General features: G+C 46.3%; 1 protein-coding gene across 3 annotated transcripts in view; it reads right to left on the reverse strand.

Moving 5' to 3' along the window:
• The window catches only part of RBM33 (RNA binding motif protein 33), a 136692-nt gene that overhangs the window by 45219 nt on the left and 76622 nt on the right, over positions 1-14851 (reverse strand). The window lies entirely within an intron of this gene.

The following is a 14851-nucleotide window of genomic DNA, read 5'->3' on the forward strand; positions in this document are numbered from 1 at the left end:
ATGACCTGAAAAGGCCCTGATTAGAACTATTGATTTTTCTTGCAGAATTTTCAGCCTGATCTCAAACTCATTTGTCACACAATAATTGGTTATAATGAACAGCACAAGTCAATCTCTCTGACCTTGAACTCATGCACTCTCTTCAGAATCAAAATGTTACCAAATGCAGAGTTGGAATATTAATGGTATATAGAGAATGCCTTTAATATTCTACCCATAAGCCATTCTGAAAGTATTATACTTTATCAAATAACCTTTTAAAAGATCCTGCAACTACAGTAAAACCCTCGATTTAACAGACTAATGGAGTGGAGGAGGATGTCTGCTAATGCTGAAAATTCGCTATATCCGAATGGTTTTACTGTATGATGACGCACTGACCTTTCCAGCCCATCACTCACTCCTGTCCCTCTGCCCCATTCTTCCCCTCTTCCCACCTCCTGCCCCATTCTTACCCTCACACCTCCCTCTCCCTCTCCCAATTACCAGGAGGGGAGCTGAATGCCAGCCTGGCTTCTTCGACTTCCTGCAGCTGTCAGTGCTGCGGTGTCTCCAAGCTCCCAGCCGCCCAGATGAAGGCAGAGCATGACCGCCCCAGCCTGCCAGCAGACAGCAGCCTACGACATCATGGCTGCCGCTCAGTGCCATTGAAGGCAGCAGCTGGGTGCCGACATGCTCCACACACACACGGGGCTCGGGGAAGAGAGCTCCTGCACCCTGCCGACTCCCACTCCCCAACTCCTCCAGCCCCAGCAGTGGTTCTGAGCCCCTGTCATGTGCTGGGGGAGAGGATGGCTGGCAGACAGCATCCATTATTTCTGAAGTTTGTTATACTGAGGTCCATTATATTGAGGGTTTCCTGTATGGCAGAAACTGTCCTTATAGGAAGCTTTTAGAAATAAAAGCTTAAGGTAATATAGATGCCCATTTTCATGGGAAGAGATCCAGCTTGCTTTTTGAGATGTCCGTTTCAACAGGAGATGCATTTTTTAATAAAATAGATCTGATGCCATTTGATTCCATTTTAAATAGCTTTAAGATTGTTTTAAAAACAGTATACTTCTAAAACATGCTATATACACTACATTTCTTAGTTCAGTGAACAGATCATTCTAATTTTAGCATATACTTCATCAATATATTTGTTAAATATATTAAGATTAAGCTTTCATCAAATATACATTGCTTTTTAGTAAAGTAAGACACTATTTCACAAACAACTTGTGTCTAGTAAAAAACAAGATTTATTGCAGAAAGTAGTGTTAGGTCCATGCCTACATCCTAGATATCCTTGAGCAACTTTTCCCCATCTCACAATTACCACCATGCACCTTGGTCAAGGGCAGAAAAGGCAGAGTGCATTCAAATACCCCTCAACTCTTTCCCACTACAGAACAGTAAGACTATGTAGCAGCAGAGAATTATGGAATCCATGCAGACAATGCATTTTGAAGTACCACAGAATAAGTAGCTGTTATTTCTTCGAGTGACTGTCTATGTGCCTTCTACTTTTGATGACTAGCAAGTTGTTATCTGCTGGTTTAAAGGCTGGTTAGGAATTCTGTTTAACCAATGACTGCAGAAAAGCCCAACCAAAAAACAGAGACAGTTTTAAAATGGAACTCAAACGACTTCTGGCAGAGATCTGGGATGAGACCTAAGCCTATTAGGGGACTTGCACCTTCCCTACCATTCAAACTGACATAATGGCTTTAGAAAAGGCAGCCGTCATTGATCTGTGGTACAGGGAACTGACTGCTAAAGACTCAGAGGGAACACATTAACTTTGTTAATACTACAGTCAACTCTCAAGACAGACGGGGCAGCCAAACTGGGGGTGTGGAGGGCAAGTGTGAATAAAAAGTTGAAGAATGTAGTCAGCGAGCGTGAAAATATAGTGTGGCTCTGGAGAGGAGAACTCATATTGCTGCTAGACACATATTGAGCCTTATGGAACCAAACAGGAAGTCCAGATTGTTTCCTGTCTAATAAACAGCCCAATATTGCTGAAGTGGGTTTTGTCAGCAGGGGAGACAACTGGGTTCAAAATAACCTGTGGCAAAGAAAAATCTCTTCCACGTTGATGAGTCAGTCTAGCTGAGACCTTCTTGCTTTGGAGCAGAATTTTCTGAACTCCAAAAAAATTTCTGCCTTCAGTGGGTCAACCAGCCCGCATCCCAGCTGTCAAATGTAACAATGACAAATCTGGTCATAGGCTCCAGCTATTGTTCTGCAACACTGCTGGGAAGAGCAGCTCCTATAATAAGTATAACAAAAATCCACCAGATATAAACAGAATCGCCTGGCCCATGCTGGGGCTATCCTGATCATCAGTATAGGATCCAGAAGAGTCTGAAGCAGGATGCTTCGCATTCAAGGGACTGAAGGCAGAACATACATCTGTCACAGAGTAGCAAGATAAGAAAGGCACCGTCAAGATGACTGATTTGCAGCATCCTCTGGGGCAGAACACTTGGAATTTTGCGATCTGGCCTGTAACAAATGGTTTATCAATGGGAGTCTTCATTTGCAAAAAATGCTCTGCAACATTGGCTTTTGGGAATTGTCTCTTCAAGTGATTTGTAAGTTCTCAACACCTGGAAAATGTAGTCAGTATGACCTGGTGACAAATACAGAGCTGAATGGGCTCCTGAAAGAGCAGAGATGATCCGACTCCTCCTTACTGGCTAACATTCTGCATAGTGGTGGTGGTGGTCTGTCAGTGCCTGGACTGCTGCTTGCTGGAAGAGAGGCCAGGTTAGGGTAATGAATTCCAGGATGCTTAAATGCAGGTGAGCTTCTTGAGATGACTCAAGCCTCTGTAGAAGGTCTATCTGAGCTTCCCCATCCCTTAGAAGCAGCATCATTTTAAGAGGAGATACAAAAAGGGTACTACACTGCACACTAAGGTGGGTCTTTCCATCAGCTCAATGGAAGAGAGACTTCTTGTGGGACTGTGACCATCATGTTCATGTTGTGTCTTCTGGCTAGATACACTGATTTTGATTACCCTTGCCATGGAGCACAAGCGAAGTTTGGTGAACTGCATCATAAGTGCATGAGGCTACATATCACAGAAGGCTAAAGCACGTACATGGTGATATCACTAGGGGAGCTTGAAGCTGGCTGATTGAATCCATTTTAATTTGAAATCCTTCTTGTGAGAGAGATTCACTGACCTAGAATCTAGCATGGCTCCTATGAACACTATGCTTTGAGGGAGAGTAAGCGTAGACACTTGTCTGAGTGAATCCTGCTACAGAAAAGAGATGAGGTTACTTGAACTGAGTTGATAATGTGATGTCATCTCAGATCAACACATTAATGGAATATGCATAAATCTGTATCTCTTTCCTCCCTAACACTGCTGAGAGAAATGGGGAGTATTTGGTGAAAAACCCTTGGTACTGTGGAGAGTCCAAAGGGTAGGATCCTGTATTAGTAGTGAGATGGTAAAAACAAGACTTATTACCTGTGACCTGGATGTACACACTTTAGATATCAAAGGTTCAGAAAATGCCTTCAAGCCCCTTCTTTGGGAAGAGAAAACAGGAACGAAGATCCCTATCCCTGGACTCAAAATGGTATGTCTTCTGCTCCTCAAAAATGCAGGACAGGATCCATTCTCTCTCTCTCTCTCTGAAGGTGGGGAAGAGTGTCCCTGAAGAGGGATGGGGAAGGTGGGAGAAGGTAGGAAGGAACTTGAATTGTATGCACTGTCCAGTGCTGACAACGTCTGAGACCTGCTGGTCCATGGCGAGTTTCGTTCAAGGCCCTTTGAGGGTGGAAAGGAAGGCAGTTGCCAAGAGGTGGCTGGGAACAGAGATTCTCCAAAGGTTCTGCCAGATTTTCAGCTCTGGCATGAAGACTACAGTCAAGAAGAATATGACAAGTGCACTGTAGCTGAATTAGAAGTGGTGGGCTGTGTACATTAGGCCTCTTCTCTCCAGGAGGCTCCAATGAGCCCATGGGTTAGAATTATATTTAGCAGGTCACCACACAGATGTGGTTTGAACTCTGACTTGCTTTCTCTTTGGAGATGGAGCTTACCAGAGGAGGAGTTGCTGTGTCTGAATTTAAGATATTACAGCCTCAAAAGGAAGAGCCTTCATCAGTTTGGACTACCTGGGTATTCCTGATGACAGCAGCCAGGAAGCTCTTTGTATCACCACTGATGCAGTCATGCTGTATGTGGATATATCAGATACATTCAAAAGCTGCCAGCAGGGAAATCCCAGCTACTAGATTCCCTATTAGCAAAATGGGTCTTAACTCTATGGTCCTGCATGAGTCTCTCTATAAATTAAGACAATGTATCCCAGCATAGCCAGTTATTGTACTGGAATCACCTAGTAATTGGCAATATACATCGGTAGACCGTCTGAAGAGTAGACATATTCTGAACAGATCGTCTCCTAGATTATGTCTATACTTCAATTAAAAAAAACCCATGGCTGGCCCATGCCATCTGACTTCTGTGTTCATGGGACTTGGGCTAAAGGCGCTGTTTAACTACAACGCAAAAGTTAGGGCTTGGGTTGGCACTCAGGTTCTAGATCTAGTGAATTCTTCCTTCCACCCTGAGTAGGAAAAGTACCTGTCAATGTCTCAGCAGCTCTATGGTACCATGATTTCAGTGGCTGAAGGCTTAGTTAGCATTAAGACTGTATGCTCTAACAAGGAAGACCCTGGTACTGGTGTACAGACATGTCATTTGGTAATGAACAAGCCACAGGCACCAAAAAGTATAGTAATGTGGGAGTTGCATACCAAGATTGCTAATAATTGGTGCTGAAGGAAGGCAGTAGATTTAGCTAGTACCATGTGCACTCTTTTTATATATGGTAATAAGGTTGCAGAGGCACCTACCTTAGAACATTTGCTGCCCTTGGAATGCAGAGCTTGAGACAATGTAATATTTTGATTATTGTATATCTGTCCCAAAGGTCCCACTGTGGGAGACCCACGTCTTGTCTCTGCAGCATGGGACCTTTTTAGCCCTTCTTGAAGTCAACAAGGCCGAGTCAATAACTGCACACTCAGACTTCAGCCCTGGAGATTGGGAAGCAATAACAATTTGTTGGGGGCACCTGCTGAAAAGGAACAGGGAGGAGTGAGCAGTTACTGCATCCTCCTTCTCTGAGTAGGACTTAATGGAGTGCTCCAAGACAACTTTAGACAGACATCCCTTGTCATCTGTGTCTGACAAGAGCAGTAGAGGAATCATGAGTCAGGGATATGCCCATGAAAAGAAGGGAATGTCAAATCTGATATACCAACTTAAGTCATGGTGCCAAGGGGAGTGCTCGACGCTTACGAAATATTAAAACATGATCTTTCTAAAGCCAATGGACAAACACAAAGTAATTAACTACATACCTATACCAACTAGTTATTAACACTATGTAACAGCATCACAGAGAATCAAACGGACACTACACATTTGCAAGAAGATGGAAATGAGTGATGTTTGGGCCTGCTCTGCCTTTTCTGACCTTGTTGGGTTGAGGATGTCATGAGGACATCTAGGGAATAGGAATGGCCCCAATGGACACTGAAATCCAGAAAAATCCAATCTCACATGCCTGGACACCAGAGTGTAATCAATGTGAACAAAACATTCAAAGTACCCACTTTATACCTGGGAGAATATCAGGCACAAAGAGGTTAGGTAACTAGTCCAAAGGGAAAAAAAGACATTGTTCCAGGTGGGAACAGAACCTAGCTGATTTGACTTTCATGCCTATGTTTTAAATTGAAGTCTACAAATCAACCGCAGAAAGGCTGACACTTTATGAGCTTAGTGGTAGGTACCCATGAGGTCAGCTATAGCATCCCCTGGCATGGTGCCTTCGAGGTTCAGTATATAAAACACTACTGACCGCCCCCACCCCACACACATCATCACTAACACACACACACACACACACACTTCCTTCTTGCTCTATTTTTCCAACAGGGTTAGGTGGGGGTGAGTTGGAAAAGGCATGAGCAAAACATCTCGATGAACAGTTACAAAAGACACACAACCTTTTTTATTTTTTTCTCCTTTGAGTGATTACTCATATGCATTCCAATAGGTAGTTCACCAGCAGTCCGTCGTCCCCCGCCCCCCCCCCGAATAGGTCAGATCACCTGGCTGCAGACTGAAGAACTGCCATGCCAAAACCTGCATTTTCTTGTGCCTGCTGAAAGGTGGCATAGTGCAACGTAAAGGTGTGGATGTCTGATCATGTGACTGCCTGACAGCTGCCCTAGATAGGGATTTGTGTAAGGAACACCACAAAGGATGACTGTCTTAGTGAAATGTGTTGTCAGTGCCAGCACTGGGACTTCAACTAGGTAGCAGCACAGCCAGATGCAGAATCAAGGGAAAAAGGCGTTGGGCCAATATGGGCAGGTCTTTTACCCTTTCGGATACTGCAATAGAGTAGCATTGATTTATTAAATGATTTTGTATGTTCAATGTAAAACGCCAGGATGCATCTGAAGTCCAACAAGTGGAGGGCCCCTTTCCTATCAGTGGCATGTGGTTTAGGAATGAACACTGGCAAAAATATGCCCTGGTTCATAAGAAAATGGGAAACCATCCTAGGCAGAAATGCTGAATGAGAGCATAGTTGAACTGTTTTTGAAAAAGCCAGCATAAAATAGTTCAGAAGTGAAAGCTCAGATACCTTCCTGGCCAAGGTTATGGGCATCAGAAAGGCTACTCCTCCAAGTAAGTTATGACAAGGGACAGGTCACAAGGGGCCCAAACAGAGGACCCACGAGCTTGGAAAAGACTAGGTTCAGGTCCCAGTGAGAAACTGGGGCCTTCACTGGATGGTACAACCTGTCCAGGCCTTTTAGGAACCTTCCCAATATAAAGTTTCTGAAAAATGATTTACCCCAACCCAGATGGAAGGTGAAGATGGCTGCAAAATGGACCCTAATGGATAAAACAGCTTCCCCCGGTGCTTCAGATGCAAGACGTAATCAAGCACCAGGAGACAGGGGCCTGCTGTGGAAGGACGTCCTGTTGAGTGGACCAGACAGAAAACCTTTTCCACCTTGCCCCATGTCACCCAGGGAGAAACGGCCAGTATGTCGTGGACAATACCACAAAGATGCTTATATAAAACAGAGGTGCTTCCTCCTCTCCCATGTCTCAAAGCCCTGTTCCTGTGGGATTTTTGTACTGCCCATCTCATCCACCTGTATGCTTCATACCTGCCTGGAATGCAGTTCATTGTGGGGGACTGCCCCAGGGGCACTTCAACTGGGTCCGAATACCAACACTCAAGTCAGAGCAACCATGGAGCGCCCATGCCACGAGGTGGAAGGACTCCAAACTGGGAGGGCTGGAGATGGCCACAGTCCTGGGTGATCAGGTCTAGGTACAGAGGCAACTCTAGTGGACAGTCTACTGATAGGGTAAGGAGCACGGTGAACCAGTGTTGCCTTGGAATGCCAAACCATCAGTATGAGGAACACCCTGTACTGCTGAACTTTGAGCAGGACCCTGTGAATGAGGGGGAAGGGCTGGAAGGTGGTCAGCAGTTGGCCTGACCAGAATAGGTGAAAAGTGTCTGCCAGGAAACCTGGAGTGTGGTTTTTAAAGGAGCAGAATAGGTGGCAGTCGCTGCTGCTCCTGGTCACGAACAGGTCTGCCCTAGGGAGGGCCCCACTTGCAGAAGATGAGCAGAGCTGTATCTGCACGAAGTGACCATTCATAAGTGCTGAAAAAATGGCTGGGGCAGTCCACCACAATGAACTGCATCCCGGCCAGGTATGAGGCATACAGGTAGATGAAATGGACAATATAAAAATCCCATAGGAACAGGGCTTAGTGACACAGTGGAGAAGAGGGAGCACTACTCTGTTATATAAACATCTCTGTGGTATTGTCCATTGTCAGTATTGTCCAAGACATACTGGCCCTGCAGTTGTGGAAGAAACACTTGGCAGGCCAGGCGCACAGCCTACAACGCGATGATACTGATGTGAAGGCGGAGTTTTGTCTTGGACCACCTGCCCTGAGTCCAGAATATGCTTATGTGCATTACTCCCATTCTATTTCTGAAGAGCCCATGGTGAAGATGAGCATGGGCTGTGGCTAGTGAAAGAGCACCCCTGCTTGCAGCATGTGAGATTGCAGCCACCACAACAGGGACCAGAGGAGGGGTATCTGGGAGGGTTAGTTATCTATCTAGAGAACATCACCTGGGCCTGTAGACCTCCGAACAGCCAGGACTACAGCGGGTGTTGTCACAGTCTGGCATGTTCTACCACATAGCTGCAGGCTGCCATGTGTCCCACAAGTCTCATGCAGGTCTGTGCCATTACAGTAGGAAACTGCTGAACTGCTGAAGTCCAACGTGGTCCAGAAGCAGCTTTCTGGCAGAGAAACCACTACTGTGGTGGAGTCCAAACGAGCCCCAGTGAACTCTATGCTTTAGGTTGGAACCAGGGTACACTCGAGTTTGTTCAGTAGGCAGCCTAGGTCTGTGAAGACAGTCCTGGCCAGGGCCAATGTGCCAGAATCGGTTCCCTGGACCTGCCCCTGATCAGTTATCCAGATGTAGATAGATGTGCACTCCTCACTTTCTGATGGAGGCTGTCATAAGTTTTGTGAACATTTGGCAAGCCAGGGAAAGGCCAAATGGCAGTACAATTAACTGATAATGGCAGTCTGACAAGAAATCTGAGGCACTACCTGTGAGCTACGATGACAGAAAAATGGAAAAATGTATCCTTCAAATCAAAAGTAGTGTACTAGTCCCTCGGATCCATGGAAGGAATGATAATGGATAGGAAGAAACTTCAGCTTCTGGTAAAGGTGTACAGATTCTGCTGGTCCAAACCAGGCCTGAGCCTGCTGTTGGCCTTGGGAATAAGGAAATATTGGGAGTAGAACCCTTCATCACTGAACTCCCTAGGGACCTCCTGCACTGTGGCTAGACCAAGAAGAACATATATCTCCTGCATGAGAAGAGTCCCTGAAGAGGAATGGGAGGGGGGCAAGGAATGGAATTGAACAGAGTATCCTTCACCCACCATGCTCAGAATCCAGCAATCTGAGGTAATTCGGAGCAGGCATGGCAGAAGTGGGACAAGCAATTACCAAAAAAGGAAAGGATCCAGCTTGAGAACTAGTGCTCCGTCCTTGGACACACACTCAAAAGTTGGGGATGCCTAAGGCCTCCCTGATCCAGGCTTAGCTCAAGTTGGAATGAGGCTGATACTGTTGACGATTCAGCCTCTACACCTGGACAAGTCCTGCCTCAGTTGACTGGAACAGAAGTGGGCAAGGGCCTGTGGTCTAAAGGGCTTTCTCTAGGGTGCTGTGCAGGTGAGATTCTGTATTCTCTGCTAAGAGCTCAGAGCAGTCAAAGAGGAGGTATAGTAAGGCTTTCTGGCCGCTGGAGAAAGACCCAAGACCTCATAGTGACAGCAGTCCCTCCTCAAAGTGTCAGTGGCATTCATCTGAAGGGAGATTTTGGAGACCAGCTTGCCCTGCTCAACTACAGTGGGGCCTCAGCAGTGTCTTATACGCTGCTCCTTGAAGGCCTGATGCCAAGGGTCTCAAAAGCCAATGCAACGGACACCATTAAGGAGAAATTCTTTGACTGTGCATGCGGCATGTACACACCACTACTGGAATGCACAGGAACCATCACTCAGAGAAGAACTACTGTGAGAATACCAATTAAAAGAAAAAAAACAGGATGCAGAAATATCCCCCTACATGTGTGTAGAAATTATGTACTGACTTACTGCACAGGAGGTTTTCAGACATCAAAAAGACTCAAAAGCCTATAAAAAGGGACTGAAAGGGGTACAAAACTGTGGTGAAGTTGAAAGGACACCTTTGTTACTATGATATTTTATGTGGATTGTTGCTGGTTTCCTAAGAAAGAAACAGCCTCATCTTCCATTACCATCTCAGTTAATTGTTGAGCATCTTCCTGCACTTACTGTGATGGGTTCTACTGGGAATTTCAAAGAGCTACTTCCTCTGTTCCAGGATGAAAATAGCTTTCTGCAAATTTCAGGAACTGAAAGTTTCACAAATTGCTTCCAACTAAAGTTCTGAAGAACCCATAAAGAGATAAGGAATACAGACATTCTACAGGATTAAAGCTTTATAAGAGCATGGGAATTTAATCTTTCCATGTCTGAAGTTTACAGGTTTTTATTTAAGTTTAAGTTACATCTGAGGGGACAAGAAAGCTGCCTTGTCTTGTTCCTTAGGGAACAACCAGTTAAACACAGTGAAAAAAGACCTAAAAACTAATGTATAGTTTTTGGAATTACTTCATATTTGACTGCAGAGAGGAAGCCTGTAACCATACATTATAAGCTTATAATCTTTATTGACATTCCTACTCGCCTGAAAGATACAGAATTTTTCCCCAAATCTCTTATTTTCTGTTTCTTTTAGAGTCTTCTATGAGGAACTGAAATGAGAGGGGAAGAATATCCTACCTCTGCTGAAACAAAAAACCCAAGTTTAGGGGTGCTGACGATTGCCTGGCCCTTGGGCCAGGGATCGGAAACCTGTGGCTCGGGAGCTGCATGCAGCTCTTTGAGGAGTCATTTGCAGCTCCAGATGCTGGAATTAGGGTTACCATACATCCAGTTTTTCCTGGACATATCCTGTTTTCCAGCCATTAAATCTCTGTCCAGCCAGGTTTTTACAAAATCTAAAAAGGTTCGGGATTTTGTTCTCCCCCTGCAAACTCATTCTGCAGCCTGGAAGCCTTTTCCCCAGTTGTATCTGCTCAAAATACAGCAGCATAGTCAGCAGGGAGCAAAGTCAGAAATGGAGTGGGCAGGAGCTGAGTGGTGGTAGGAGATAGCAGGAGGGTTCACCCCTCCCTTTTTGTTTAGGGGAATGAGCTCCGTGGGGGCAGGTTCAGGCTGGGAGCTCAGCCCTTCCAGCCAGCAGCATGCTTGCAGCCCAGCTGCGAATGGGGCCAGCCAGTCCAGCCACTGTTCTCTCCAGCAAAGGTAACCTGTGGGGAGGTTCAGGCCAGGAGCTCAGCCTGTGCAGGCAGAGTGCTTGCTGCCCAGCTGTGAATGGGGCCAGCTAGCCTAGGACTAGGGAGAAGCAGCTCCTGGTGAGGCTCCATGGCTAAAGCTACCATGTAGAACTGCGGTGGCCCAACTCCTGTACAGTAACCGGGTTTTGAACGCTCTGCTCAAATTAATTGATACTGAGATTTTCACAGGCTATGGACGCAGGGGAGCAGGAGAGAAGAAATAAAGTTCAGCGTGTACAGCAAAAGGGCACTCACGTTCACCGCTGGCTACTGGATTCTCTTCTACCTACTTCCCTATGTCTGTGATGACCTAAGGCTCAGGGTCTGCCCACCAGTGATGGGCTTTCAGCTTCCCTTCATGCACTGGGCGGTAGGTCCTAGCAACTAGGATGCTTCAAAAGCACATTTGGCATAGGCTGCTAGTGAGGATCAACCAAATAAGTTTTCGTTCATTCTCCCAAAATCTCTGAGACAGACATTATTAAACTTATTTCACAGATGGGGCAACGAACAGAGAGAGAGAGAGAGAGAGTCAGGCCTCAAGTGCTGCAAACCTGTGTCTGAAAAATGGGCCTCTGTTAACTCTTTTGCTGCCAGTGTGCTTTGAAAGCCACTCTCAATCGTGGTTTGCCATTTATGCTTAAGCTGACTTCTGCTTAAGTTGAACCAATGAATACCAGAAAGAATGTGTCTCTGGATGCCTCAGCTTCCGCTCCAAACACTAGGCAAGGTGTACTCTTCCTGATACAATACTGTAGAGTTACCATATTAAAAAAGAGAATACTCCTGAGTGTATTTGGATCAGTATTTACCAACTTACGTTGTATGAATGTGTTTTAGTATACACAGCACATCAGTACAACATGAGTTTGCAGATACTAATTGATACACACACTCCCTCACAGGGGTGTTCTCTTTTTTGAAAGGTCAAATATGGTAACCCTCCTAGAATGACCCTGCCCTGCTTGCCCCCTCAGGAGGGGCACAGCCCAATCAGCTTCCCATCACCTCGCCCCCTGCTGAGCTGCACTGTTTGAATCCTCGCCTCCCCATAGGCTGGAATGTGCCAACCTGGCAGCAGCACTGCAGCTCTAGGGGCACAGAACGCTCCATGGAATCAGCACAGGGTGAGTCTGAGGAAGGGGGAGTAATGACACTCGGCAGGGCTCCGGCTGCCAGGCCCAGGTGCTGCAGTTCATAGCAGAACCAATAGGGTGGGACAGGTGGAGGCCAGGGCAGTGAGGGGGTGGGTTGGCTACACCTGTTCAGAGCAAAACATTGGTTGATAGCAATATTCCCTCTAAATCTTTTCCATCTGTAAGAAGATGTTTTTCCACCCATGTGCAGAACAAACCCTTCTGTGCACTGAAGCATATGCGAATATGTGCCACCAGCAGAAACTCAAATCTAGCTGTGGGTGCTCTGCTAATCAGCTGGGTAGCAACTGAAATCTCTCTTGAGCAGCTGCACAACCACACCTAGCAGGGGTGCACAAGTGGGAGGGTGCGCTCCCTCAGGGGCATGACACTTCATAACAGGGGCACAGTGCAAACAGCCTCTGACCTGTGGCCTCCGCTGCCTTCCCTCCTTACCCCTACCATTGCCAGGGAAGAGTGGTGCATAACTTACAGGAGACCCCCCTGCACTTGCTTCCGGGGCACTGGACAGGTTGGGGGCCCCTGCTAATTGCAGCGACAAAACCCAGGGCCTGACACAAAAAGTTTGCTCACCCCTGCTACTCTCCCTTTGGATCCCCAATTAATTTCTGGTATTCACTGCCATTAGGTAGGACTGATCTTGGAGCTTGCCAGGACTCAGAAAAGGGTTAAATATTTACACGGATCACATTACAAATCATTGTGTGCACACAGTTCTTAAAATACGGGTTACAAAAAGTACGGTTTGACATTATTTATTAAGGACTGTCCCGTATTCACAAGTATTACAGCTCTTGGAAGTACTGATTTTGCAACTGAATTTGAAAAAAAATGGCTCTTCTCGCTATTTTGGTTGCAGACCCCTGCCTTGGGCAAAGGGGGCTGGGAGGGAGAGAGAGAGGCTCCACACTCCTCAAAGGGGCAGGACCTCAGGCGGAAGGGTCTCAGCACTGCCCAGACTGTGTCACAGCATGCCTGCCCCCAACTCCTCAGCTCTACCTGGACCGCACCACCTGGGTTCTGGGGGAAATTTAAAGGCCCGAGGGCTCTAGCTGCTGCCACCGCCAGAGCAACAAGCTGAAGTAACCACAAGCCCCAGGTCCTTTTGAATCACTGGGCTTCAGGACAGTTGACCCCCCACCCTTCTTTTTAGCCCTCCTATCCCCTTTGCAGGCCTGACTAAGTTAAAAAAGTGACCTCTTAAAAATCTGATCCAAGGTGCTTTTATTCCTGATGATGAATGAGTGCATGGAGATTACATACTGATAGCTGCATGTTTCCTTCATTTGTGGAAATGAGAGCTCATCATAACTAATTCAAGAAAAAGATGAGCTAATCATCAGCAACTGAAAGAAACCTACAGTGTGAGACCAAGGGGTTCATAGCTAGTGTAACATGAAGAATTTGTTGTTCTGTTTGGAATTAACTGACATTCAAAAACTAACAGTCATTTAACTATCACACAGATAAAGCGCCTCAGTGCTCGACATCAAAGGCCTAATCCTGCACTACACAAGAGGACTCCTTGTAATCATGTGGAACCCCAATGGTTTCAGCAGGGTTCCATATAAAAGTAGAGTCCACACACAGCAGCCCTCGAGCTCAAGATGTGAATGAGATTCAGAGCAGAGATCACTCTTACACTCTTGCGGGGATGGGGTGGGGCTCTGACTTTTTTCCCCACCCAAAATGGAAAAGTATAAAAATAAAATTTGCAATTTTCTCCCAATGAAATGAAGGGCAAGTATCTGCTGCAGCAGCAAAAGAGGGGTCTGAAGGAATGGCTCAGCTGCAGCTTAGTATGAGGACTCCAGGACGTGGAGGAGATTGGCTGGGCTTGGAAAGCTGTCTTTGGAAGCCATTCGGATTTCATTCGAACGAGCAGAAACAGAAGAGCAAGAGAGGGCTCTGGCTGTCAAGAGGCCCATCAATGACTATTAGCTAAGATGGCCAGGAATACAACCCCATTAGCTGAATGCCCCAAGACAGGAATGGAGAGATCAAAAACTATCATGTTCTGTTCACTTGCCTGCAGTTTTGGTACTGGCTACTTTCAGATAAAGGATATTGGGCTAGATGGACCACTGATCTGACTCAATATAGCAGATCTTATGAGAAAACTTATACTGAGCAGCAGGTTGAGCCTACATGTTCCCATATCACACCAAGATAAGCCGCAGAATCTGAGGCAAGGACAGAGAAGTACTGTTGCTACCTGCCCTACTCCAGTCTCACTTAGCTCCATACCATTCATTGCGGTTCTCTGAGACCCACAGAGACCAATACGTTGGCCCTTCACCACATATGGTGAACACAACACTGCAAGGTGCTGAATAAGTCTCTGGGGCCACATGTGGCTCTTGGAACCTTTAACTGCGTCTCCTCAGAGCTGCACAGGTGGCAGGCCCTCCAGCCACACCACACGCCCACCATCACTCTGTGGGACAAACAAATGGTGGCAGCGGACCCACCCTGGCTCCTGCAGTTCCAGCAGCGCCGGCTCTGGTGCGTCACCAGAATATTCATTTTGGAGGGTGTGTGGGGGTGGGTGGCGTAATTCAGTGAGAGCAGCGTGTGTGTGGTGGGGGGGTGTCCTTTGGCAAATATGTAAGAATACACAAGTGTGTGGATCTTTGAATTGCTATTGGAGTCCACTGTCTTAGATAA

This window comes from Carettochelys insculpta, chromosome 2 (assembly GCF_033958435.1).
Source record: "Carettochelys insculpta isolate YL-2023 chromosome 2, ASM3395843v1, whole genome shotgun sequence".
Classification (NCBI taxonomy): domain Eukaryota; kingdom Metazoa; phylum Chordata; order Testudines; family Carettochelyidae; genus Carettochelys; species Carettochelys insculpta.